This window comes from Haliotis rubra, unplaced genomic scaffold, assembly GCF_003918875.1.
Source record: "Haliotis rubra isolate DU_JTF1 unplaced genomic scaffold, ASM391887v1 Scf2592, whole genome shotgun sequence".
Classification (NCBI taxonomy): Eukaryota; Metazoa; Mollusca; class Gastropoda; order Lepetellida; family Haliotidae; genus Haliotis; species Haliotis rubra.
Genome location: NW_025766661.1, coordinates 1 through 27,345, shown reverse-complemented (window position 1 = coordinate 27,345; position 27,345 = coordinate 1). Strand labels below are relative to the sequence as shown.

At 38.6% G+C, this 27,345-nt stretch overlaps 2 long non-coding RNA genes across 2 annotated transcripts; both read left to right on the top strand.

Annotated features, from left to right (window-relative positions):
• Positions 1-9,382: 9,382 nt before the first annotated feature.
• Positions 9,383-21,354, top strand: LOC124279973. The gene is made up of 3 exons (XR_006899545.1): positions 9,383-9,393; positions 14,582-14,588; positions 21,274-21,354. It is a non-coding gene; the product is annotated as an uncharacterized LOC124279973 (long non-coding RNA).
• LOC124279972 lies at positions 9,453-10,303 on the top strand. Its single transcript, XR_006899544.1, has 3 exons — positions 9,453-9,524; positions 9,711-9,870; positions 10,025-10,303. It is a non-coding gene; the product is annotated as an uncharacterized LOC124279972 (long non-coding RNA).
• Positions 21,355-27,345: the final 5,991 nt, after the last annotated feature.

Here is a 27,345-nt window from a genome sequence, read left to right as displayed (position 1 = left end):
CCCGCTACATGCATTGCTGTTTACGCGTGTTGAAAATGGTGTACGCGGGACTGTAAGAACCTTTGTATATTCCTTATTTCCTGAGGCCCAATTCTGGAGGCAAGCGCGGCCAGATTAACGTTGTTCCGCGAATTAAATAATATACCTGTATTACACCTTGTAACGTCAAGCTTACATCTCTACAAGAATAGTCACGCGCGATGGCGGATCGGTATCTGGTAATATCTCGCCGTCTGCCATGTGGTCCTGTTGGTCACTTTAATCGGATTAATGTACATCGTCCTGCAATATTTTGGGTCGTACCTGATACTCTGCCTGGAAGCCCTGGATACCTGCAGCTCCTGGATCCGCTCCTGTAGCCATCTACAGACACCAACGCTACGCAGGAGCAGTTGCTGTGTTGTAGTACGTGTCGTTGTCGTCCTCATCTACAGTCAGCTTCTGTCCCTTCTTGCCCACCACCAGTTTCCATTTTGCACCTGCACGCAGGGTCGAGGTACTCGTCCGGAGTCCACAGCATTTTGCAATAATAGATGGCCTCGAAGCACTCCGTCTGAGTCCCCTAACGCTGGTAGGCAGAGGGTCGTTCACTCATATCCGCTAACAGGGCAGTTGCAATACATATTGTCAAGGTGCTTCTTTATCTACCACAATCAAGGCTCAAGGAAACAAGTGCCCAAGCGCACGTGACTATGCAAACAGACGATACGCGCGCGCGTGTTTGTGTGTGTGGAATAGCGGCTTAATTCTATAAAAATTCAAAATTCGTACAAAGTGAGTGAGTGAGTAAATTCGTAATACATACATAAGATATAAGGAAAACCCCGTCGTAACGAAGGACAGTAAAGCTTCTAGATTACGCACAGATTGTGTTAAAACTAGCTAGAATATATCTTTCTTTAAAAGTAGAAAATTAGTTTTGGACAATACAATGTGAAAATCAGGGCCAAGTAGATCGCTAACAACTGGAAGACAAATGTACAAAAAGTAATTTTCGTGCCAAATGTCTGACGGGTACTGACAAAGCGCGTTCTTCTTAAGCTCGATATATGTATATATAATGTAAATCCAAAACACATGATGACGTTTTCGAAATAATAATAAATGTACAGCTGATTATTATTTCCGGCTTTGTTTACAATGTCACACTACACGATAACCTTAGTATCAACAATGATGTCACAGACCATGGAATACAACTAAAATGATAAATCATCGCGTCCAGTGATGGATTGTCCAAAAGCTATTCTGCGGATAAAAACCCCCAAAACCCGACAACATCAAAAACCAGAACAAAGATACTTTTAATTGAGAAGAATATTTTTCAACTTTCCTCGACCATTACAAGGAACAAAAATGATAAACGGCATAGATCATCATTTACGTTGCTTGTGGACTTTACTGTATGTCAGTTTATTATTGTGTACGTTATTGCTTTATACGAACCCCATCTTGCTCTAGTGACATATCTGCATTGATTATCTCTTTTCTTTTGCTGCTTGACTCCTTCGTCTTCTACAAATAAGAATGGTTTGCTTTAGCAACTTTGTATTGTGCAGAAGAGAATGTCCGTCATGTTATTGATCAACCACAGATCATCAAAGTATAGGTTTTCAAAATAGACCCCAAATACATAACTGTACAAGTAAAAAATACTTATATTTATTTATGCGTTATTGCCAAGCCATGAACTATCATGCTCCTTGTTGAAATTAGTATGTATAATATTGATCAAACAGTTTACTAAGTGTGAACCGAAATACCTGAAAGTCTGTACTGAACATTAAAGTATGGAGATACTGATTTCACTTCAAGTGTGAGCATCTTGTCTTTTCTGTCATCGTCGTCTACAGATGGTCATGCGTTTCAAAGGCAGGTACTGAGATGGTATCCACGCTGCCTCTGGTACAAATGGTTAAACAAACGAGTGTTTATGTTTCGTATAATTTACCAACACACTATTTCCTTACCTGACCAAGACAACAACGATAACAACGACGGCTGTTGCAACTACAACACAAGCTGACGTAAAGATTCCCTGCAGTGGACGTTGGCCCTTCATCTTGCTCTAGAAAAAGAAGAGAAAATATTCTGAAATGGTAGCATCTTTCTTCAGTGTAATCTACCACGGGATTACGACAGTCATGTGCTGTTATTGTAAATTTATGAAGACTACTATATTGTCAGTAAATCCATATTAGGAGTGATTTTATGTGAACTTCACAAATGAAAAGCAGCGTCTGCAATTGGGAACAGTCAGTCTAAAAGTTTAAACTTATCACAAATCTATCGGGCATCGAACGCCGCTTTACAAGAACAGACAATTCTGAAAAACAAAACTACATGTACATCAAAGCAGTTAGTATAAATAAAAGATATCCATTATGATCTGCCCTCGTCAGACATGAACAGATATCCCATGTTTGACCACAACAAGAGTTGTCTCTTACCCTGCGCGCAGTCCTCTCCCCTGCCACCCTGGACTGACACACAGGTAGATTCACACTGGCCTGTGTCCGGGGGACAGGGAGTCTGTACTCCACCATCACACATCCGGCACTGCAGTTACCAACACAGCTACAGATCCATATTCAACGCCTTTGGTGCATTCTGCAAACAAAAGATATCACCTTTGGCATATGATTACTTCATACCACTGCATGCATACTATGTTACCTTCTTTGACTGAAAAGACAGTTTCTTGACGTTCATGGATTGATACTGGACTGGAGAACATTAACTCATTGCATTATCATTACCTGTAAAGTACGCATGTCAACATCTACATATTTGAATATATTTTTTGTTTGTAGTATCATGGAGAAAATACTAACTGCAATGGCCCAAGGGTCATGCGAACCATCGTGTGCGACAACAAAAATATAGTGTCTCACCTTGTGTACAGTCAGCCATCTCCTCCATCCGGGATTGCAGCCGTTTTCACACTTGGCCTGTCACGTGATCGCTACGTCGATGTCCCACGGCATTTCTAGCAGAGCACTGGTAAGTACAGCCATCTCCGTAGGAACCTGGGCATTCTTTAGTGAGGTTTGAATACATTAGTACCAATCATCAAATATGTAGGAGTGAGCGAGTGAGTGAGTTTAGTTTACGCCGCACTCAGCAATATTCCAGCTATATGGCGGCGTTCTGTAAATAATCGAGTCTGGACTAGACAATCCAGTGATCAACAGCATGAGCATCGATCTGCGCACAATTGGGAACTGATGACATGTGTCAACCAAGTCAGCGAAACTGACCACATCGATCCCAATAGTCGCCTCTTTACGACAAGATAGTCGCCTTTTGCCCATGGCAAGCATGGGTTGCTGAAGACCTATTCCTTCTACCCTGGATCTTTTACGGGTCTCAAATATGTAGGAAGAACTAGCTTATCAAATATATGTTTGCCCATATACAGAAAAGTCATATTAGAAAATCAGATTTTGCAAGGGTTTTGTTCATCAGTTTGTGGCCAGCATACCTGATGGCAGTTATCAACACGCCGACACGGAATACATGTGTTGCAAGTATATACGTTCTTACAATTTCTGTGTACAGTCTGTTCCATTCCATTCAGTCTTTACAACCTCCGACACACATCCCTCCTGTCGCATGGTCACAGCTAGAGTTGTCGTTCTTACAGTTCCTATCAGAACATTTTGACTACAGTTTTGTCCATAACTGAATTGGGTACACTCTGAAAACATAAAGTTTCTTAATATAGTTACATTCTTGAGCCTCTAAGGGATTAATCATCATGATCCTGTATTTTATTAATTTATTTAATTATATGTGTTAAAATCAAGGACGGGATATACGATAAGCATAATCGTAATGTGAAAACCAACCAATATGCTAGCCAAAAATAGGAACCTGTGTCACACTCTGTCGTGCTGCCAGCCTGGTAGACAGACTCCACTAGGACAGACGCCGTTCACGAAGTTGCAGACATCACCAGCACAGTGGCAGTAGTTGTCACAGACAGAGCCGAAAGTACCAGGAGCGCACACTGTTGAAAAGGTAACATACAGGTTAAGCAAATGCCCATTCAAGCATACTCCTGTGTTTTAGTAGCGTTATTGGGTTCCTTCTTTACCTTCCTTCCTGTACTTTACAAATGCAAAACTATTTAATGAAATATACACAATCGCTTGTCAAGAACACATCATTAAAATATATACATCTGGTACCCGAAAGTAATAGTCGAGTGCAACAGGAGAACTGTACATTACTAATCAAATTTACTCTGAACGAAAAGGGAAGACTAATTTCGTCTTTAATATATACGTTAGTTCTCAATTCTTCCCTTTGATGTAAATTCAGTTTTACAACGAAAAAATGAGACAATATTTGTGTTTATTATGAATAAGAATTAGCCAATATTGCCACACAACAGTTATGCTTGTACTAGATTTGCGTGGTGAAGTCACGGCTTAAGGCAAGTGACGGGGCAAGTTAGTGACTTCTGTACTGTTGAGGCTAAATTCACAAATTCTCAATTGTATGTATTGTGTCATTTCTTTTTGTAAAATATATATCCGAATCGGGATATTACTCACATGCCATTAATTTCAATCGGGAAACTACTACATAAATACGCATATGCATATGTGGTGATTATACGACTTTCGCATAAGTAATTTGGATAACTTTCAATAATTCGAGGTTACTCTCTCAAATTAAGAATACAAGATTTTGATTTGATTGTCATTGATAATCAAACCTTAAAATCCTTCAGATTCACAAACAGCAATTGGACGGGATCACATGATTGGGAAAACTAACTGTATTACCTTCTTCCCATCGTTTTGAGTTAATGGGTATGTAGAGAGTTGCAGGTTAACATACCCCAGGTAGCATGGTAGCATTGGCCCAATGCTGGTACTAGTGCCGCTATGAGTTACGCTTGTGCCGGCAACGGGCTTACAGCATTGGCACAGCAGTGGGCCACAGCGGGCGAGCCACTGTCTCTCAGCGGCCAGCTGGTACCTACAGTAGATTCCCAGCAGAGTAGCAGCATTTGACCCATGTGTTCCTAAATTTAAACACTTTATCAGTTCATCTGCCCGAAGCTACTTTTAGTCGTGAAACTTGAAGATTAACTTACAAATATATCTCAAAAGCCCTTGTCCAGTTTCATACAATCAGTGCACATTTATTTAGGCTATTATAATCTAATTATAATTTATAAGAAACTACAAACAATGGAAACTTTTTGAAACATATACATTTGCTGCAGACTATCAACTGAGGAATTTCTCCCTTTGAGCGGTATCTTCCACCATTGTTCTTCACTCTTGCTCTTGTCCGAGGTTTTACAGATTTCAGTCCATTTCCACGTGATATTCTAGGATCTTTTAAAAGAAAGGTATAGTCCACCACATATAGTCACTGTTTTAGTAAATATATGTAAACATGTTACTAAAAGATAAATGTGTTTTTGGAAATGGTTGTAATTTGATACGTAAGCACCATTGAGTTAAACGTGGCCATCCTCCAATTTACTGCAGCATTTTTCCCGTTTCAGTATTATACTTATTTACCGTTTCTGTAATCAGAAATACATGTATATACTTTTCAATTACATACACATTAGGTAACAATTGCATATCTGACTGATCTGGGATTGTTAAAATTCTCAAATTATATTTTGAAAATTATATTTGAAATATACAAAATTGATAGAAGTGAAATTTTCATTTTAACATCACATATTAATCAAAATTGAAAAGAACCCCAGAGGTAAGGCAATCTAGAATTGTCAGAATTTCTAGACCTTAAGAAGGCTCCTTTTAAATTCTTGCTCCAGGGTCTTGGACGACAGACTAACTCTAGAATATTATTTGATTTTTAGATAGAATTGTACGTTGTATTTACCGGTATATTGACTTTATCAAAATGAATGAATGTCGTATTGGACATCTCGTCGTAAAGAAGTTAGAAAAGGGTTTCAAATCATTTAGAAGCTTTGGCATCAGCCAGCAAATATGATTTAATTTGAAAACCAATATAATGCTGAGGAAACTCTAACATCAACGTCTGTATCCTGAAGCAAGTCAGATTTTTAGCATCTACAACAACATTTTCTGATGATGAGGCTCCATGTAGGATGAAGATGTCGTTAATGATGAAGATGAATGTATGGCCACACAATTTATGAATTTGAACAAAATGCAAGTCATGATTTTCAAAAACTAGCCATGCAACAAGTAGTTCTGAAAATGACAGCTCTGAAAATGAATATCGAGACAAAGATGAAATAATGATGTCAAAAACTTAGCGAATGGGCAGTCAAATACCAGGTTCCTCATAGAACAATTTCGTCACTATTAGAAATTCTACGTAATGACTACCCTTCTCTCCACTAAGGATCCACGTACATTGCTTCTTACTCCTCAGAGTTACGCTGTGAAAAAACATTACAGGGGCAGTACTTCATTTTGAATTTCAAGTTCTTTATCATATCAGCTTTCTGATAGAATGGAATTCAATATTCCTGGTAAGCAAGTGAAATTTCCAAGTGAATATTGATGGTTTACCTGTTTTAAAAGCACCTCTCAATGCAGTTCTGGCCAATACTTGGTAGAGTCATCCATCCCTTTCTTGGTCAACCATTTATCATAGGCCTCTTCTATGGGGCTTCCAAACCACCAAAACTTGGTGAATATTTAAACGAATTTGTAGAAGAAATGAAGGGTCTTGAGCGTGATGGGCTAGACCACAATGGCCTCAAAATTGAAGTTTCCATTTCATGTTTTATATGCGATACACCAGCCAGGGCGTTTGTTAAAAGGAGTGAAAGGCCACAACGGTTACTCTGGTTGTGATAAGTGTCTTCAAAATGGTAGATGGTTAAACAAGATGACATTCCCAGAAACAAAAGCACCTCTAAGAACTGATCTTCAATTTGATGAAATGGCTGATGAAGAGCATCATTTATTCAGGATCACCACTGAATCAATTATCAATAGGGTATGGTTACCCAGTTTCCACTTGATTATATGCATTTGGTCTGCCTAGGGTGTCATGAAAAACTGTTGTTTTTATGGATGAAGGGTCCTGCTCTCTGTAGGATGTAGAATTGGAGCAACTGCAGCAATAAACAAACTGTCAGATAAGCTAACTCTGTATTCAAAATACATCCCAAGGAGTTCTGTAGAAAAGGGAGATCTCTCAGGAAATAGACAGATGGAAAGCAACAGAATATAGATTATTCTTATTATATACTGGGCCGGTTGCCTCAAATGATATTTTGTGCAATGCCGTGTACTTAAATTTTCTGCTTCTTTTTGTCGGTATTACCTGTTTAGCAACCCCGCTACTAGTTCCAAATTATTGCGATTATGCCAAAGACAATTTGTGTCTTTTGTTGAACATTTTTCGCGTCTTTATGGCAATGATATGGTTGTTTTTATAACTTGCATGGTTTGGTACATCTATCACAGGATGTAAAGGTTTGGTCCCTTGGACAATTTTTCATCTTTTCCTTTTGAAAGCTTCTTAGGCAAATTAAAAAGCTACTTCGAACACCAAAGTGCCCCTTCAGCAGATAATAAGACGTTTAGGTGAAAGTCAGGTACCTCTTCACAAAGGTAAACATGTTTCTGAGAATCAAGGTGTAAGTTTGAACATTCAGATGGACCTATTTTATCTAATTTAGGATACGTGACACAATATAAAAGAAATCCACATGGACCGATTCTTTTTGTCAAAATCAATTGGAAATAGCTGTGTTAGTATTAACAATGAAGTTGTGATAATAAAAATATTGTACAGAATGCAAACAAAGATATTTTAATCATATATGCTAAGTTCCTATCCAAAAGATTTCTTCACTTATCCACTTAAATCGTCTTCTATTGGAATTTTAAAGTTTCACATTTAAGTGACCATCTGTACGTTGGGGGTATCACAAATTCAAAAGAAATATGTTATCTTACCTGAAAAGAATCATTTATTGTACTTCCTTTGCTGCATCTTAAACATTCAGTAAAGTGTGTATGTTGTTTCATTGGTACAGAAAACAGTGACATGATACTGCTAATTCTATACACAACCTTTTAACAGTAAAGATGCTATTCTAATCTGTAAATTCAAGCGACAAAGTGCTTTATAACAGGAAATGTACCACATGAGTCAAGTTCCAAAAGACTAATGAAGTGGGGATTGTGCCACACATTTGGCTCCACGGAAGAGAGAGTACTGCTTTTGGCCCAAGTTCAAAAACAGTAACCAACTGGACAAGGGAGTGAAGACCTGCTGCCTCCCAGACAAGGATACATGGAAACTGTATACCATCACAGTCATGTACAGTAGTGGTAAAGTATAAACGACTAAAGCTAATCAGTGTAGTTTAGTTTATCTTTAATTCTGAACACGTTTCATACTAATTCATTCATTTAAAAATAATTATTATTAAATGATAAGTCATTGTTAACAAGATGACATACTGGCATAATGATGCAGAGCTAATTAAATGTGTTCTAATAATTACAGAATCGTATGACAAGGTGAGGAGAAACTACCCTGGCAACTGATATGTCTAACCTCGACACGGAGGCAGAGGATGATAGAGAGTCAAGGAAAAGAAGGTAACCAAAAATACATTTGAGGAATATGGTTAGAAGCGTGAATATAAACATTTTAACACTTCTTTAAATAGATATGACAAAAATCACAAAATTACAAGATGATTGTTACAAAACTAAATAATTGATAAATGATTTAGTGGAAAGGCTTCAATTTGGAGCTCTTTGAATTGTTTGCATTTCTAAATTCCTTTTTAAATTCTGAACTTATTTTTGATTTCAGACCAACTGGCAGGTACTTGAGTTCTAGCCCAGCTCAAGTGATGAGGAGACACAAGTGGCAAAGAGCAAAGGAGTCACGAGTGTCAAAGTCCTCTGTGCCCATGCCACCTTCTCCACCTCGCCTTAGAGTTTCTCCCCAGCCGCCTTCTCCTCCCTCGCCTTCCAGTCTCTCTACCTGTGGCAATGTCTCCACTCTACCTACACTGTCGGTCCCGACCAGCCCACGGCGATCCCCCAGGCGACGGATCTTACCCGAACCATCTCCATTGCTGTCCTGACAGGATGTATGGAGGCCCAGTCACTCACCAAGTTCAACAGTGGGGGACAACTAGAGGTGTATATGATTATAATGGTTAAACATTTATGCTTTATATTACTTATTTAAAAATGTATCAACCCGATAATGGTAAACATTTGTGCTCAACAGTACTGATGAAAACTATTTCCACAACCTGCACAATTGTTAATTGTTTATTTTGTTTCTATTTTCAAAACTACCAGGGAAGTTGTTGAACTTGTAAAGATCGTGGAATCAAATCCAGAGCAGTGGCTCTTGAAAATCAGAAGCTGCTTCACCCAGGTCCTGAGAATTCTACAGTCTGGCTCCTCGGACTTGACACCAGCTGAGGAGTTGCATCTCCCCTCAAAACCATCGAGGAACTGAGGGAAACTAATACTTCTCTGGAGGATTCCTCCAGATTGAGATCAGCGGTAAATATTAATTTTGTTTTTAGACCAATTTCATTCCTTTCACTTACTTGAGTTATTGAAACAATTGTTTCAACCTCCAAGTCCAATTAATAGTGATTGTTGTACGGAATATTACTCTTACATGGCCATAATATATAGTTATAAACGCTAGGGAAGTTAATTATTGAAAAATTTACAATCCAACAGGTTGGGCAACTCGGAGTGGCAGGAGGCGTGTCAACAGGAGACACAATACGCAGAGTTTTGTCAATGCTAATGACAAACTCGGTCGCCAAGCAGGTGAATTGGAAGGGGACTTCAGGAAAAGAACCCTTCCAACAGATGAGACTGAAGGAAGTTGTTATTAGTAAGTACTCAGTCATACGATCCATTTACGCAAGTTTGACTTCATATAAGACAATACATAATAACAATATACATAAATATGTTAAATGAAATTGGAGAATTATTGATACAGCAGCTTTATTTATTTTTACTATCAGCTTCGGTTTCCATTTCAGAGGCAGCACGGAAGAACCCGGTATGTTTAAAGGCGTCCGACTGCGAGCTGGAAAGCCACATTAAATTGTGGTTCCGATATGCCCGGACAGGGACGGTGGTAGGAGGGAGAGGACCCTGCTTGCCAAGCAGAAGAAGAGCGCTGCTGCTGCTACTGCAGCAGCTGAGACAAGCACAGAATAAACTGTGTACTTATCTGCTATCCTATTGTATTCATTCATTCAAATTTTTATTTCATTGCATTCTATTATAAGAGAGATAATTAAAGTTGTTAAAATGCATTTAATTTTTGTTTTCTGTTTTCAACCGCGTATATTCAACTATTTAAGATATATACACATTTCAGCATTATTGAATTTCATATCTCAACACAATTCTAAGGCATTTGTTAAAGTTCTATATTTTGTACGACATATAATGATATGTGAACATATGTCCTGTTTGTTATAACGTTTTTATTTCATTCTTGTTCAAAAAACTTAGGGATTTAACTTTACAGTTGGTAATTACTTTAGCAATAAAGTGTCAAAGCCCTACGTTCATTCTCAAAGTGCCATCATGTTTTCACAGCATTTTTACAAGTGCTGTTTGTTACAAACACAGGAGTTGGGTGGTAGAGAAAACCAAGATACAACTTCTTGGCCTTAATAAATGAAGAACCACATATATAGATTAAAAGCCAGGAGGATATGATTGGCAAAACAAAGGCACAGTATTGGCTACAGACTGGCACGCCATCATTGGGCCAATGCTGGGCCAGTACTGGCTACGGATTGGCTCTGCCATCATTGGGCCAATGCTGGGCCAACGTTGATTATGTGTATTACATAGGCAATATTAGATGTGACGTCTGACGCTGTCACTCTGTATTAACTCAGGCCCACCAACGAGTCTATGACTGATGTTGACACGCGTCAAGTTCTGGATGACCTCAAAGCTCTCGACACCAACAAAGATGGCAGCCTTCATTTCCGCCGAAATGAACGACCGTTCATTTGGAGCCCATTCGACAGTTCCCTCAAACGTAAGTAATAGGTTGAATATTGACACAGAAGTTATTCAGGATCACCCTGCAGAACTTGTACGACAACTATGTTTGTGGTAAGTTATTTACAGCTATCAGTGTGGTCGGTCGTTCCGTCTGACTCTGGAGAGGATGGTTTCACCTACATCTGGGATGTTTTTATTGGGTCCTTTTAACGCTGGAGTTGCACCTTCATTTCTCATGCTCTTGTCCTGTAAGATTAACGATGGAGTCGATGGTTGCACCTACATCTGGGATGGTTTTATTGGGTAGTTTTAAATCCTGGAATTGCACACTCATTTCTCATGCTCTTGTCCTGTACAGTTAACGCTGGAGTCGATGGTTGCACCTACATCTGGGATGTTTTTATTGGGTAGTTTTAACACTGGAATTGCACACTCATTTCTCATGCCTTTTGTCCTGTACAGTTAACGCTTGAGTCGATCATTGCACCTTTATTCCCCATGTTCTTGTCCTGTAAGATTAACGATTGAGTCTATGGCTGCAGTTACATTTGGGATGTTCTTGTTTTGGCACTAAACGCCATAGTTGATGGTTGCACACTCATTTCTCATGTTCTTATCCTGCACAAGTTAACGCTGGAGTCGATGGTTGCACCTAAATTTGGGATGTTATTATTCTGTACAGTTAATAGGTCCATGGTTGCAAACACATTTGTCATGTTCTTGTCTTGTACAGAAACCGCTGGGGTGACCGTTGCACCTACGCGATGTTGGAGAAGAAGCGGTATGACATCAGCAGGGGGCGTAGCAGGCCGCGTCTTCGACGTTGTCGACGTCAACAAAGACCTCAAGCTCAGCGCTGCGGACAAGGACGACGCTGCATTCAAGCTGCCTCGATAAGGATGGTAGGATATACGATACCTTGCATAGATTTTGTTGTATTAAGATTACACAACCCAAAACATTCAGTTTTTTGCTGTTGGTAGTCATATTGTTTAAACATTGTGGAACGATCTAGTATTCTGATTAGCTTTAATTCGTTGAAGAGACGATCTATCTCTTAGAGGTACAAGAGTTACATGATCGCGGGTTCAAATCCCAGAGTCGTTGTCATCCTAATTCCTGGATTTCACAGCCTCAACAATTTGTTTCATTGAGTTTCGCCAAAGATTTGAATGTAGAAAATACATAATTCATATAAGTCAGTTATATTTTCTTTCTTCTGGTCATTATTTGTAATAGTTTGGAGTGTGGCGTTAAAAACAAATAAAAAAACAAAACACAACGATGAGAAGTCACAACATAATGAATGATTTTTATCTGAAGGTAATGCAAAGTGTCTGTGTGTGAAGCTTTCCGGGCTTCATGGCCGTGCTGCAAGATGCAGAAGAAAAGACCTACATGCAAGAGGTATTTATGACGTTTCAACAATATTTAACCAAGTTAGGGAAACTGTAGCAATGTACTTGCTGTGCAGTGACTATCCCACATTCATTGATCTCTAATACATAGCATGGATTTGTTCTACACACTCTATGGCAAAGCATACTCAGAGCACACGGAAATCATCAGTATTGGCGTGGTATTAAAGCAGTTAACAGAAACATGAATGGTAGACTTTCTCGTAGAACTGACAGGATTAACTTGCGTATATCGTCATAATGCATTCTGATGCTACATTTCAGTGTGTTATAGAGATGCTTTATCGCCTTGTTTCGATAGGTGTCGACCTCGCCAAAGAATTATAAAAGTAAACTCGACACAGACGTATTTACATGTTTTTGGTCTTATAGAATACTAGAAAGAATAGGGTTGGCTTATTAGAAAATTCTAAGATGCTTCGGTGAAAGATCAAAGGCGCCGACAGTACTTTATCAGACGATAATGTGCACTTTTTGCATTACGTCACAATGTAATGCCATTCTAGTCCGCCCCCTCGTAATCGAACAATTTTGCATTACGTCACAATGTAAGCGACGTCACGATGCATGTCAGTTGTCATCGCCTCGTACAGCCCTACAGTAAACTGGCTCCGTTGCATCCTCGTTTCTTGGTTTGCAGTTGCTTTTCACGCAGATAACGTCACTGGTGGAAACATTACGTTTATGTTTTCCGACGTTTAAAATGTCTCAATTCGACTCACAAGTTTTCAGCGGCACGGTAACGTTCGCAATGTTTACATTCCCACAATGCAATCGTGGAATGTCGCTTGACTACTCAGCTTCATCTGGATGTACTGATCTAAACTTACGTTGATAGTAGAAATGCGACGTTCAGATTGCCCCATATGGTTTACGTTACTCACAGATGTAATTAAAATAATTTAGAAGGATATTTAATCAGAACGTCATTAAACTGTTTATCATTGGGTTTTTCTGGTAACGTAGGTCTTAACGTAGGGGGCAGTCACATCAATAGAACAGCGCGCCAGATAGCCCTGTGCGAGGATTCTTAATTTAGGTCACCGACACCGTCGGTTGTTTTCTGCCTTAGATTAATCGTAATTATCCTTAGAAAGTATTACATTTGGTGATTAGAAAGAATACAGTTCCGCTCTACCACGAAGCGAAAGTGTGCGAAAGTGCTTCTTTATTACACTATACATGGTGGTAGAGCGAACTGCATTTCTTAAGTACTATGTTAACTGTACAGTAACAATAGGGGATAAATTTTCACCTCCCGTCATAAAGTTTCTGTGTGGTTTGCTTTCTGATAGAGCTCGTACAAGTCGATACGAAAAATCAGTAACGGACGTAACGGAAAGATATAAGGGCATGGATCGTAGCTATGAGTCATTAGGTAATGGATGTTAAAATGTAAAAAGTGGAGCAATAATGACCTACGACTACTATCTAATTTTAGCTTTGGTCCTTCAGCACACTCACAACAGATCCCATGCATCTGCAATAATCAGTGATGGCGATGACACCAGTAGGATGAGGTTTGGGTGTAGGCTGTGAAGGGTGTAGGTTGTAGGCGTAGGGCATAGGGAGCTGGGTGTTGGGGTTGAGGATGTGGGCTACAGTGCAATAATCAGTGATGGCGATGACACCAGTGGGATGAGGTTTGGGGGTGTAGGGTGCAGGGTTGTAGGTGGCTGTAGGGCACAGGGAGTTGGGTGTTGGGGGCTGAGGATGTGGGTTACAGCGCAATAATCTGTGATGGCGATGACACCAGTGGGATGAGGTTTGGGGTGCAGGGTGTAGGCTGTGTAGGGTGTGTGTGGGCATAGGGAGGGGGGTGTTGGGGTTGAGGATGTGGGTTACAGTGCAATAACTCAGTGATGGGCGATGACACCCAGTGAGATGGGGTTTGGGATGTAGGATGTACATGTAGGATGTAGGGTGCAGAGTGTTGGGAGGTGGATGGTGGGGCTGAGGATGTGGGTTTGCCAGTGCAATAACCAGTGATGGCGAATGACAACCCAGTGAGATGGGGGTTTCTGGATGTGTAGGATGTAGGGTGCAGAGTGTTGGGTGGTGGATGGTGGGGTTGGAGGATGTGGGTTACAGTGCAACAATCAGTGCGATGGCGAATGACACCCAGTAGATGAGATGGGGTTTGGGATGTAGGATGTAGGTGCAGAGTGTTGGAGTGTTGGGTGAAGGGGTTGAGATGTGGGTTACAGTGCAATAATCAGTGATGGCGATGACACCAGTGAGATGGGTTTGGGATGTATAGGATATAGGGTGCAGAGTGCTGGGTGTTGTTGGGTGAAGGGTTGAGGATGTGGGTTACAGTGCAATAATCAGTGATGGCAATGACACAAGTTGGATAAGGTTTGGGGAGTGTAGGGTTTAGGTGTGTAGGGTGTTGAAGAGTGTAGGTGTTGGTTTTGGAGTGTTTGGTGTTACAGGATGTGGCGACACACGCTGCATTACGACGTCGAAAGAGAAAGGGCTACTAGTGAGTCACCCTGACCAAACGAACTATTCAAGCACACTGCTCTCTCTCTCTCATGCTTTGAAGGTTTGCCCCAGTACAGGGCAGTTGTTACCCTAGGTTTTGTGACAAAAGTTTGAGCCCTTGCAAAAATGCTTGGGCAATGTTTGTTGAAAGACTTTCTCCTAGAGGTAGTTTAAGCGCACATACTCTTTGGCCTTTGACTATATTTGGGAATAAACAGCTTTTTATCACATATATCTCGCACATCATTTGCCGGTATAAATTCCGTATGCAGACTGTATTCTGTACACTCGGAAGTCATCTGTATCAGTGTTATCAGTCAGTTAACAAAAACAGAAATACTGGATTTTGTAGGAACTAAAAACCCAACCTTTGCCTCTTTTCTCAGGTGAAGTATACGGACATCGCCTACAAGTTACAGGAAACACTCTCACCCATATTTTCCCCTGGGTCGGACTCGAAACCAACATGTTGTCACTGGCAAAGGCAAGGCAACTCCATCACCTGACTGCATGGACGGATAACCGTAATGCTTTGTCAATAAAAAGTGGAAAATCTTATATAGCCCTTTCATGGTTATTGGTTAAGCACATTTTCTAGGGTGGATTGCAAAACGGACACGGGTGGCTCAGTCAATTAGAGTTGCGTTACACATTTGTACCTGATCCCAAGTGATGGTGGAGTTCGAATCCCTAGTTGTTTGGTTGGTTGGTTGGTTGGTTGTTTAACGGCACTTGTAGGCCGTGGGCCGAAACCCAAAATTGTGTCAAAGTGCTTGAACATGTCTGGTGAATGCAAAGTTAGGGTGTTATAATTAAGTTTGTTATTTATCAGGCCTATTAAAAACCTTAACTTGTTAAATAACTTGCACAATAATTATTTAGAAGCCCTTAGAATGGAAAATTCTGAAAGCAGTGAATCGCCATGGTTGCAAGGGTATTTTTGACCAATCAGAATACAGGAGGCAGCTAAGCCATGTGTGTGGTACTACAACATGGCCGCGGCCATGGCTGTGGAATGTTTATGTCACATTACTGACAATAAAATCTGTGGATTTACGTCCATTTACGGATATAACATGGGCAAAGTAAGGTGAATGAGTTGCAAAATGGAAAGAACTAGATGGCATTGAACATTCTGTAGCTGAGAAAGTTAGTTATAGAGCTTCTAAAAGCACAGCTTAGTTCAATCTGAAGCGTCACCAAACATTTACTTACTGATAAGATTAGCATTGGAAGCTTCTTGGAAACTAAAAGTCAAGGGTTGTTGGCATAAAGGTAGGGGTAGATTCTCCTCCTAAAAAAAACTCCTTTTGCTGAATTATGTTGCACCTCTTTGGCATTCATGCCTTAAATTGTAGTTTAGGTAATGATTTATTTGGCCAGTTTATATGCTTTAGTTATAACGGTTGCAGTGTTGTTGATAACATGTTAGGTTCTTTTCTTCATTATTTCCTTTCATCACACTGTTTAATGTGAGCACACTAGATAAGCCAACACTAGATAACGAACTTTCTCTTCAAATGTACATTCAAACAAAAGATTAAGCAGTTCCAAATAAATAAAGTAGAAAGATAAATTAGTAGCAGCAAGCACTAACCCTAAATTATTTGGAAAACACTTTTAACCAATATCCCAATCATGTCAACAATGGAAAGATTCACTTCCTCAAATTTATATGCATTAAAACTCTTCAAAAACACACAAGAACATTTACCTCAATTATACAACCTACCAGCAACAACACACATTTTTTTAAACTAACCATTTTTCCGATCAAGAAATATTTACAAATATTCTCTCTTTGCCAAATAGTGAAGCCCCTTGATCCATATGGAATTGCACATAAATTTCTAAAGGAGTCAAGAAGTTTCATTGTCCCTACTCTCACTGTTCTTTATAAATTTATGACTTAGGCTATTTACTCCCATGTGGGGGTTAGGGGCATATTTTGCCCTTTGTTAAAATTCAGGACAAGAACAACCCCCTGATAATTACCGTGTTATATCCCTCATTGACTCCCTTTATTATTTACATCAATTCTAAGTAAAAAGATTAAAATTTGGTGCTATTTAAATAATATATCATTTGTGAAGGTCAGGCTGGTTTCAAGGTAAAAAGCTATTCTACAATAGACTACATTTTTGCACTTCAGAGGCTATCGCACAGAAATATTCTTATAAGAAACGGGGTAGATTTTATGGATTTTCAAAAGCTTTCGAGACCCTTAAACATGATGAATTTTTACATGCTCCGTACGTTTGGGTAAGATGGAAAGTTTTAAAATAATATTACTTGTATGTATAATTCAGTTTGTGCCTGTCTTGGAAAACACCCAAGGGACTTTCTAAAACACGTTTCTTGTAAGTGGGTACCCATCATTTTGTAGCCCTCAAATATTTATAATATTTATTAATGTCATTTATGTACAATGATGACATGAGGGTGGTATGGGGATGTTATTTCCACTGTTTTTTAATAGTAATGTGTATGACCTTATGTCTGCTAATGATGTTTTGGGCTCTTTCAGACATTAATATTCAACCTCAGAAAAAAGATTACTTAGTAAAGAAACAAGAATAAAATTAAATCTTAAGAAAACCTAAAGTTGTTGTTTCTAGAAATGGAGGGCCTAATCTTATGAAAAGTGATGTTTTAATGGGAACAAATTAGGACACTGTACCTTTTATAAATATAAGGCATTGCATTTACACCAAAACTTGTTTGGTCCAGAGCACAATTATGTTTAGCATCTCAAGCCAGAAAGGCAATTTTATCAGTTAATCATTTTAAAAAAAGACATTTTGAAACATTCATTTACATCAAGTTCATGTTTCAAAATGTATTTAAGGAAATTCATATATTTATTACAAAAAAGTATTCACTGATCACACCAATTTTATGCTATGGCTCAGAAACATAGGGAAATTTTATTGTAAAAGTATTAAATCTGTACAGCTTGTTTTTGCAAAACGTATCTTAAAAATATATAGGTAACATTGTAATTTCTATGGCCCTGGGTGAATGTGGCAGACTGTCTCCTGCAGCTTAATTACTAGTATATGACCCCCTGTAATCAAATATTGGTGTAGAGTAATACAACCTCCCCCATAACAGATTACCCTTTCAAAGCTACCTTATGCTTAAGCTCATAAGATGGTAGTGGCATCAAAAGTTCAAAGTATTCTTTTAAATCTTTGGTTTGGATATGTTTGGTTGAGCCTAGATGTTGTTGATGTAAAAATGCTTATAAGCCTATTTAAACAAAGATTATCAATAAACTTAAACAGTCTTGTACACTTCCTTGAGTAATTCCTCCAAATGTAACTATTATATCAGTATTTTAAGTCAGTACTCAAATATTGAAGGTTATGTATCATTTTGACCTTTCTACCCGTTTAAGAGCTGCTTTAGCACAATTTAGGTGTAGTAAAATTTAAGATAGCTGTAGAAACAGGGCATTATATCAACACTGACTGTAATCAAAGATTCTGCAGCAATCATGTATGTGTAAAGGTCTAACCTATATTGAAGAAGAATTCCATGTATTGTATATTTGTGAATCCCATTCACAACTCTGAGAGAGGTATCTTACAAAAATTTGTTAAAAAAGCCTTACACTTTCTTATATTTTTAGTTAATTAATCTTTAGAAAATACTAACTTCAATTTTACTTGTAAAAATATGTTGCTTTTATATTTATTTAATGTTAAAATAATTATTATATACACCCTTGAAAGACCATTGTGCCCTGAAGACACTTCATTTTTAATGTATTTTGGCCGATGGCTTTTACTGGAAATATACTCTTGACATTCAAATCATCAGCATAATGTGTATTTATGACTCATACTTTCCATTCTGTAGATATTTCAAAAGTGTAAAATACTGTTTCATGTCATATCTTTTGTATGATCAAATATGTTTCCCAGAAAGCTGAAACTAACAAATTTTGACCTGTTACCATTCATATTTGACAGTTTCATGTGATATATACATGAAATGTATTTGTATCATGTATATCAATTGCAGCAATTAAGTAATTAATTAAATCAGCTTGCATAGATGGCTGAGCGGTTGGGCGGCTGTGACTTCGTTTGTTGACGATTAGGTGCCTGAGTCTAAGGGTGTGGGCTCTTGAATCCAAGATGGGACTCCAACCCAACAAAAGTACTTGAATCTGTAGAATTTTACTGAGAAAGTGTAAAACCCAAGTATAACATATGTTACATTTGGACCACTTTCTAAAATGAAATTGTGTAAATCACAGACATTATTATGTTTCTTGGACAATACTCTTTTGAATTTTTCATTTATATGGACTTGTCGTGTAATAATCAACACCCTTGAAAAAAAGTTTAATTGGTGAAATTTTAATTCAAGAAATTTGAATTTTAACAAATAATGACTAATTATGAAATTATGAGAACATTTCTAATGTTTCTACAACATTACTATAGCACAAGTACCATGTGTTATTGTGCTACCTACAGGCCTAAGTCAAGGCCGTGTAATCAGAATCCGGTCGGGAGTACCCTCTTCATTCAGGAGCTCTAAATAATTAATGTGCATCTATTTTTGCAAGAAAAGTGCCATTGATTCTTAACAAGCACATCCTAGGAAAATTTTTGATATATTGTTCTTTGTATTCCCTAAGCATGTTGAAGCACTCTGCTATTTCTAGAGGTCTCTACAAAAATTTTAGCCCACGGCCTATATTGGCTATATACCCGACTGCAAGGACGATAATGCTTTTGTAAATAATAAAATGGAACATACTGTTTGGAAGAGTCAAATATCATGTTGATGAGTCGAATATTTAATCGGGTGAAACGAAGATCACAAGGATTGGTCTTATATACTGTTGGATTAATTGAAAAAACATATCCCCGCTCAACAATTAACTTCATTCTTCTTACTTTGAAAGGATTAAATGTTTAACTTAAAGACAATTGCCTCTTTCTTGTTCTGTTAGAGCTGAGTTTGTAGGTCATGACGTTATCAGTACAAACTTTTCCTCCCATCTCTTCTCTTATCTTCCTTCTTCTTTCTCCATCTCTTCTCCAACTCCCTCTCCTCCTTCTTCTATAGAGCAACTAACCTCGGCTATTGTAACGAGGAAGAAAGGAGCACCCTCAAATATGTCTCCTAGACAATTGCCTCTTTCTAACATACCAGAACGTGCTCTTGTAGTTCACGTTATCAGTACAAAAATTTACTCCTCCTTCTCTACTTCTCCTCTTTCTCCTCTCCTCCTTTCTCTTCTCCAAGGTCCTTCTTCGCCTCTTTTTGTGGAGAGGAAGAAATGAGTGAGTGCGTGAGTTAAAATTTATAGTCACATCGGCAATATTTCAGCCATATTGTGACTTAAAAGTTATAAATTAACAATAAAACACAATTAAAACATTAAAACACCTGTCGACGAAGGCCATTAAAATAACTAGATGATCACAGGAATATATTTAAGACTAGTAATTAAATGTAAAATATTTAAACTATAAATGACAATACAATATAAAAACAGGCTATAGATTGCCAACAACTGAAGGTAGATCACCATACTCATACAGTATATTTGCTACCTGCATGGACCCTAGCTGGATTTACATTAATCCCTTCAGCTGTTAGCAATTTAGACACTTCTAGCCATACATTAAAAATACACATATTCTACGATTAAATAAGTTGAAAGTTGAAATTTACTTCTCAGGAGGATAATAATTTTTACAGTACTTTAAAACCCCTCGAGGATACAGCCTCTAACAATCTGAGTAACTAATTCATAAAGTAGGAGAGGAAGAAGTGAGCCCCTGAAATAGGTCTCCCGGACAATTAAGATCAAGCGAAAAACGTCTAAAAGTAAAGTAAAATCCTTTGTCACACTGAACAAAGAATTTCTAGACTTAACAGAAAAGATACTTTTGACTCGCAACAAAAGAAAGGATTTGCTTGTTAACAACACAGCTCAAACAAAGGGATATTGGTGACGTCCCTTCTCAGGAATTCCTATCAACATTTTTTACACGTGCTATAATAAATGCACGCCATCTGCTGAGTGCACATTTTATGAGGTGATGATCCCTTAGTGTCCCAGTAAATGACTTGCAGCTTCAAGAGGGTACAAGGACACGCCTAAGTATTAGCAGCAAGGAAAGGTCAGGTTAAAAACTGTGCACATTCCAAGGTTGAGATGACAGGGCAGTATTTTGAAAAGTTTCGTTGCAGATAATAGTATGTACTTTTACTTAGCGCATTGCACGGACCTGTGGTGTGATGAAGGGTTTAATTGTATTTTCCAGATCAATACCATTACGACAAAGTGAGTGAGGCAGTGAGTTAAGGATTATGCCACTTTTTAGCAACATTCCAGCAATATCATGGCGGGGTACACCAGAAATTGGCTTTACACATTGCACCCATGCTCGGAATCGAATCCGGGAAAAAGTTCGTTTCAAAACAAACATGTTAAATTTGTATATATTTGATTGTTGACATTTACATTTTCAAAATAAACTGAGAAGTGTTCTCTCTGAGCTACACACCGTCGATAATTATGATTATTTCATTATAGTACAGTCAAACACCCTTGTGTCGAACTTTGATAAGGTTTGTGTGGATGAAAATGTCCCGTATTCTTTCGTTCTTCATTTAATTTCTGTTTTCTCGAATTTTGATAGCTCGAAGTATTTAAGCGGGTTACGAGAGGGTAAAGAAATACTTGTAAAATACATCTCATCAGGAAATACAAGCTATGCATAGAACCCATAAGACTGCATTCAGACATCCCCTGAACGGCCTAGTCAGCGACGTGTATGTTGTATTACATAACCAAAACTATCTGGCTGATCTTTAAGTCAGCTTTACTAAGTCCAAATATGATTGCGACACATTTTGTGGATGTAATTTTCATGTATGTGCCTGCGTGTGTTTTGGGGGATTTTTTCTCTCTTTTTGTTCATGTTAAGACTTTTAAGCAAATTACTAAACTTTAACTGCGAGTAACATTAAATACTGATTGCAAATTTGTTGCTAATAGTCAGTGGAAGCTAATTGCACACAGAAATTGTTCTTTTGGTCATTCATAATGTCAAGACGAAAGGGTCGTTCACATACTTGACAAAGGAGGCAGTGTTATTATTTTAGAAATAACAAAAAAATAACGACAGTTCCCTGATCTGCATATGTAGCTGCTTGATATCGCAAAGTTGTATTTCAGAACATACCGACAAATAGGTTTGTTATGGAAGTTGTTTGTGATTTTATCACGTTAACATTTAAAAAACTTCAGATTGAAATACTTTCTACGAATTATGCCACGTGTTTGTCTTTTCGGAATTGACCTGACATAATGTGTCTTTGAAAATTTAGTTTCGCAGCCAACTCAGAATAATGCTTGTAGGGCCACTTTCACTTTAAGTATGGTTCAAAGAACATTATAGATCTCTATGAACCGTCTGGTATGAGTGTATTGGTGTTAATCTGGACTTTTTTGCCTTGATTTACCGTCTCTATGAACCGTCTGGTATGAGTGTATTGGTGTTAATCTGGACTTTTTTGCCTTGATTTACCGTCTCTATGAACCGTCTGGTATGAGTGTATTGGTGTTAATCTGGACTTTTTTGCCTTGATTTACCGTCTCTATGAACCGTCTGGTATGAGTGTATTGGTGTTAATCTGGACTTTTTTGCCTTGATTTACCGTCTCTATGAACCGTCTGGTATGAGTGTATGGGTGTTAACCTGGAATCATGTGCCCAGATTTACCGTCTCTATGAACCGTCTGGTATGAGTGTATGGGTGTTAACCTGGAATCATGTGCCCAGATTTACCGTCTCTATGAACCGTCTGGTATGAGTGTATTGGTGTTAATCTGGACTTTTTGCCTTGATTTACCGTCTCTATGAACCGTCTGGTATGAGTGTATTGGTGTTAATCTGGACTTTTTGCCTTGATTTACCGTCTCTATGAACCGTCTGGTATGAGTGTATTGGTGTTAATCTGGACTTTTTGCCTTGATTTACCGTCTCTATGAACCGTCTGGTATGAGTGTATTGGTGTTAATCTGGACTTTTGCCTTGATTTACTCGTCTCTATGAACCGTCTGGTATGAGTGTATGGGTGTTAACCTGGAATCATGTGCCCAGATTTACCCCTTCTGTGAGGAATAATGATTAACTGTTACAACTGCGTGACTGAGAAACTATGGTTTTATCTCTGTTGGGGTTGTGTATAACCCAACCCTCTAGGGTTGCCTTACCGCCGCACGTCAGGAAATCTAGGCGACGATGGTAACCATTTACAGCTTCCCAATGAAAAAAGGAAACACTCTTGTTATTACCAACAGTTTTATTGACGTTTCTACATCACAGTTGAATGTAGATTCTGCTTTATGCACACTTTGATGTCCGCTGGCTTCAGTTTGTCCAATCTCTGTCACACTGGCGTTTGTCCACAGGACTCACCCTGTTCTTGGGATCACTGCAGTAGGTATTCTTGAAACGCTGTGGATAGGTGAGTGAGTGAAATGAATATTGAGCGTCATTTGGCTTGTAATCAAATGTATAATATATATATATATATATATATATTGAGTTAAGGATATATATACATATCATAATATACATATCATAATCAAATCAGAAAGTTACACAGGCTATAGGCGTTTAATCAGAGATTCCAACCCTCAACTAAAGGGATAAGGCAGAGTGAGTGACTGCTACTTTAAGAACGTTCTTAAAGTTACGTGAATCTTGAACGGGAAGGCAAACACACGGCTTTTCAAAAATGATGTGGGCTGACGTAGTGAGTGAGCATTTTAACTTTTACCTGTGGGCACTCCTTGGGAAGTTTTAGATATGGACGTTTGTGTCTCATCATGAAAAATGCAACTCTAGTAATTGGAGAGGGATGTTGGCAAGAAGCGTGGGCATAAATTGAATAACATTTAATGACTTGCCAATATCAGTTCATAATAACTAAGGATTACCATACCTTGTAAGTTAACTTGGATGTTGGAATATTCGCGATATCGAATAGCAAGAGTTGTTCATTTTACTTACAGTGTACTTGCAGCATTTCAGGTGTCGTCTTTGCTGTAACATCTGAAAAAGAGATGTGCAAGAGATTGCTGTTTATTGTACTATTTGATCCCCTGTTATAATTCCATTCAACCTTTCTTCATAGAAATGCTGTTGTCATAAGCATCCCATCATTGAGTAATTCAAATGTCAAATATCCCCCGGGGTGGATCCACCAACATTTTGCTTGAGGCAAGGAGGTTGACTTTCGATTGTTAAAGTGGAAACTAGACATTTTAAAGTCAGTCATCATCTTGTCTCGGATACATCAAACCACTCAACATCTTCCTCTTGAGGCAAGGAGGTTGACTGACTGTTAAAGCATGAACTACACATTTATAGTCAGTCATCATCTTTTGTCTCGGGTACATCAAACCACCAACATCTTCCTGAGGCAAAGGAGGTTGACTGACTGTTAAAGTATGAACTAGACATTTGCGGTAGCAAGTCATCATCTTGTCTCTTGTACATCAAACCTACAACATCTTCCTGAGGCAAAGAGGTTGACTGACTCTCTTAAGTGGAAGCTGAACATTTATCGTCAGTTATCTCGGGGAAGTCAAGTACAAACGGAAGGATACACACATTTTGAAAATATATCTTACTGAATGTAAGAAACTGCCTGCGGTTGCGTCAAAAGATCTGGCCAGCGAATCTGCTGGTAAAATTCTTCGGAGAAGCCGTACTTGACACAGAAGCCTGGTCACGACCTCCCACTCTTTCCTGACACAAATGTCATCTGTAGGTTAAATTGAAAATAGAATAAGTGTTTTCACAGAAAACGTATGACACAGTTGTTTGGTTCTTCGGGTTCTGTTATCGCATCAAGATCATCATCACCATCATCATTAGTAGATCAGTCTTCATATTCTTAAGATCATATCCAAATATAAACCAAAGAAAGTTTCAAAAATTCAAAGTTATTAAATAAATATTACATCTGTTCTTTAGCTATCAACATATGCTAAGAAAGCAATCTTTACAACGCAAGATCTTACCGGTGTTAAAATGAAACACAAATATTTTCCTTTCTATGTGCAGCCTGTTGACACCCCTTGATATTTTAAGATATGACAAATATTTTTAGCCGAATTCATAGTGCATGACTGTGAAATTATTGAGGAATCTTTTAAGAATATGTTTCATTGGATTTCTGTGTATAAAACAACCTTGACAAGCCATTAAGCGCTTGGTTTCATTCAAGAGAGACAACCCGTTAACCCTTTTCATTAGTTTGTAAAGTGGTTATCCCCCTCGGTTTACATTTGCATAGCAGGACGACATTTTCAGTGATCCTCAGTATGGATGAGATGTGGAGAAGAGGAAGTTGATTTTAGAGTATTATAACAAGGACATCAGAACAGCTAAAGTGATTTCGGCGCAGAAACAAGCATCCCTTTGTCCACCGTTTATCGTGTTTTGAAAAATATATTAATTGGATATGGTGCATTGAGCACCAGGGAGGCGCAGGTAGGCCCAGGAAAATCGACTGTCGGTGACAGGAGGTGGCTTTGTATTCGTGGTTAAAAACAAAACGAAGGAGCTTAGAAAAACTGTAGGCTGGAATTGATTGATAGGAGGAACTGTGGTGGTCGCCCCGGTGACAATAATTAGGAACTCGAGTTGCATGCAATGGGTTGGCAGAGTGTTTATAAATTCCACTACAGATGATGAAACCTGAATAAAAGCCGCGAAGCGTCCTAACTGGGTGCTTTACAGAATAGATATTTTGAACTGGAAAATGTCATTTTCTCAGATGAAAGCCCTTGTGTGGCTGTTTCATCATACACTGGAAATTCTGGGCCAAATAGGGAACTGAAAACCCTTTTGTATCAGCGCCCAAAGGAGAGTCCGAAACTTAACACCCGTGTGGGGTGGCATATTCGTGTTGGGGCAACGCCCTCTGTGTATTTGAAGGAATATGTCTTCACTGAGCGGGTGTACACAGATATTTTCGAGGGATACTTACTTCCAATTCGCTCACATGTTCTATGGAAATTTTGCATTTTCCATAGGGGACAACGACCCAAAGCATCGCTTTAAAGTATCTTTACAGGCCTGGGTTCTGGGACCTTGTAATATGATACAATTAGATTGCCCAAGCTTATAGCCCTGAATCTAAACTAAAAAAGAAAAATGTTTGGGGACTTATGTAATGAAAGCATCAATAAGAAAACTCTGACAAATATTGCTGAAATGAAAAAAAAGAGACGGCCGATATTGTAATATGCTATAATTTCACGACTCTCTCTAGCCTTTCTTTGATCAGTAGTATGCCCCACCGCATTGAAGCCCCGCATTTCTACGTACCCATGGTGACTTGACAAAAATAATTAACTGTTCACCCGTCTTTGAATCTGAGTTTAGTGTTTTGGCACATATCCACATTTAATACGCGAGCAAAATGAGTGAACAAAAATATAAAAAATTACAATCTTAAATTCTCAATAATTTCTTGGTTGTACCTGTATAATATAAACTACCGCTTAAAAATGCAAGTTGTCTGTTCTCAACAAAAGCTTATAAATTGACTCAGTATATATCAAGTCTTCAGTTTCATGCGTGGATATATTCACAAGGTCTGTACAATTGAGAAATCTTTGGCATATCTAAGTACCAAAACAGAAAATGTAGAAGAAGTAACGATAAAACATGCTATCAGACTCTATGTCAGACGCTCTTGGCTGGAATGTTTACCTGATTATTTAACATTAGCAAGTGAGTTTGTACATTGTAGACTAGCTTTAAAAGTGTGGGAAATCAAACGAACCAGGGTCTTCGGGATGATCTAAGCCACCGCCTCCCATTTCCATTAATGAGCTTCAACATGATATCATAGATTTCATTAAGAACCGGATTGTACAAAGGCAAAGGCAAAACATCAACATCAGTTAGATATCAGTACCCAAAATGGCTTCCACCCATTGTCTCCATATTCTCGCCATCTTTTGGTAATTCTTCTTGATCAATGCGGATAAGTCAGGGCCCAAGCATCCGGTGAACATCTCCCTTTAAATTCTCCGGAGGTGGGCTAAAAAGGACACTGACATACAGCTGGTTTCGTATGACGCAGTGCTTTTATTCAAAGGGTCTCTGCCCCCATCGTATCCCTTCGGCTCTTGGTCGATGGGCTAAAACGAAACTTCTACCGTCGAAGTTTTCGTAATCTGCAAGTAACTTTTGGGCTCCAGGTCATCACTGGAAGGTCACTCTGCCGTCAGCGAAGCCAGGTGGTCAATACCATCGGTAGCAGCATTTACTTCCCCACCAGCCCTTCCTGGAGTGCGGCAGCGGGTAAGCAGATAAGAGCGGAGCCTCAAGAAGAGAAGCAATGCAACGGAACGAAGCACAACAA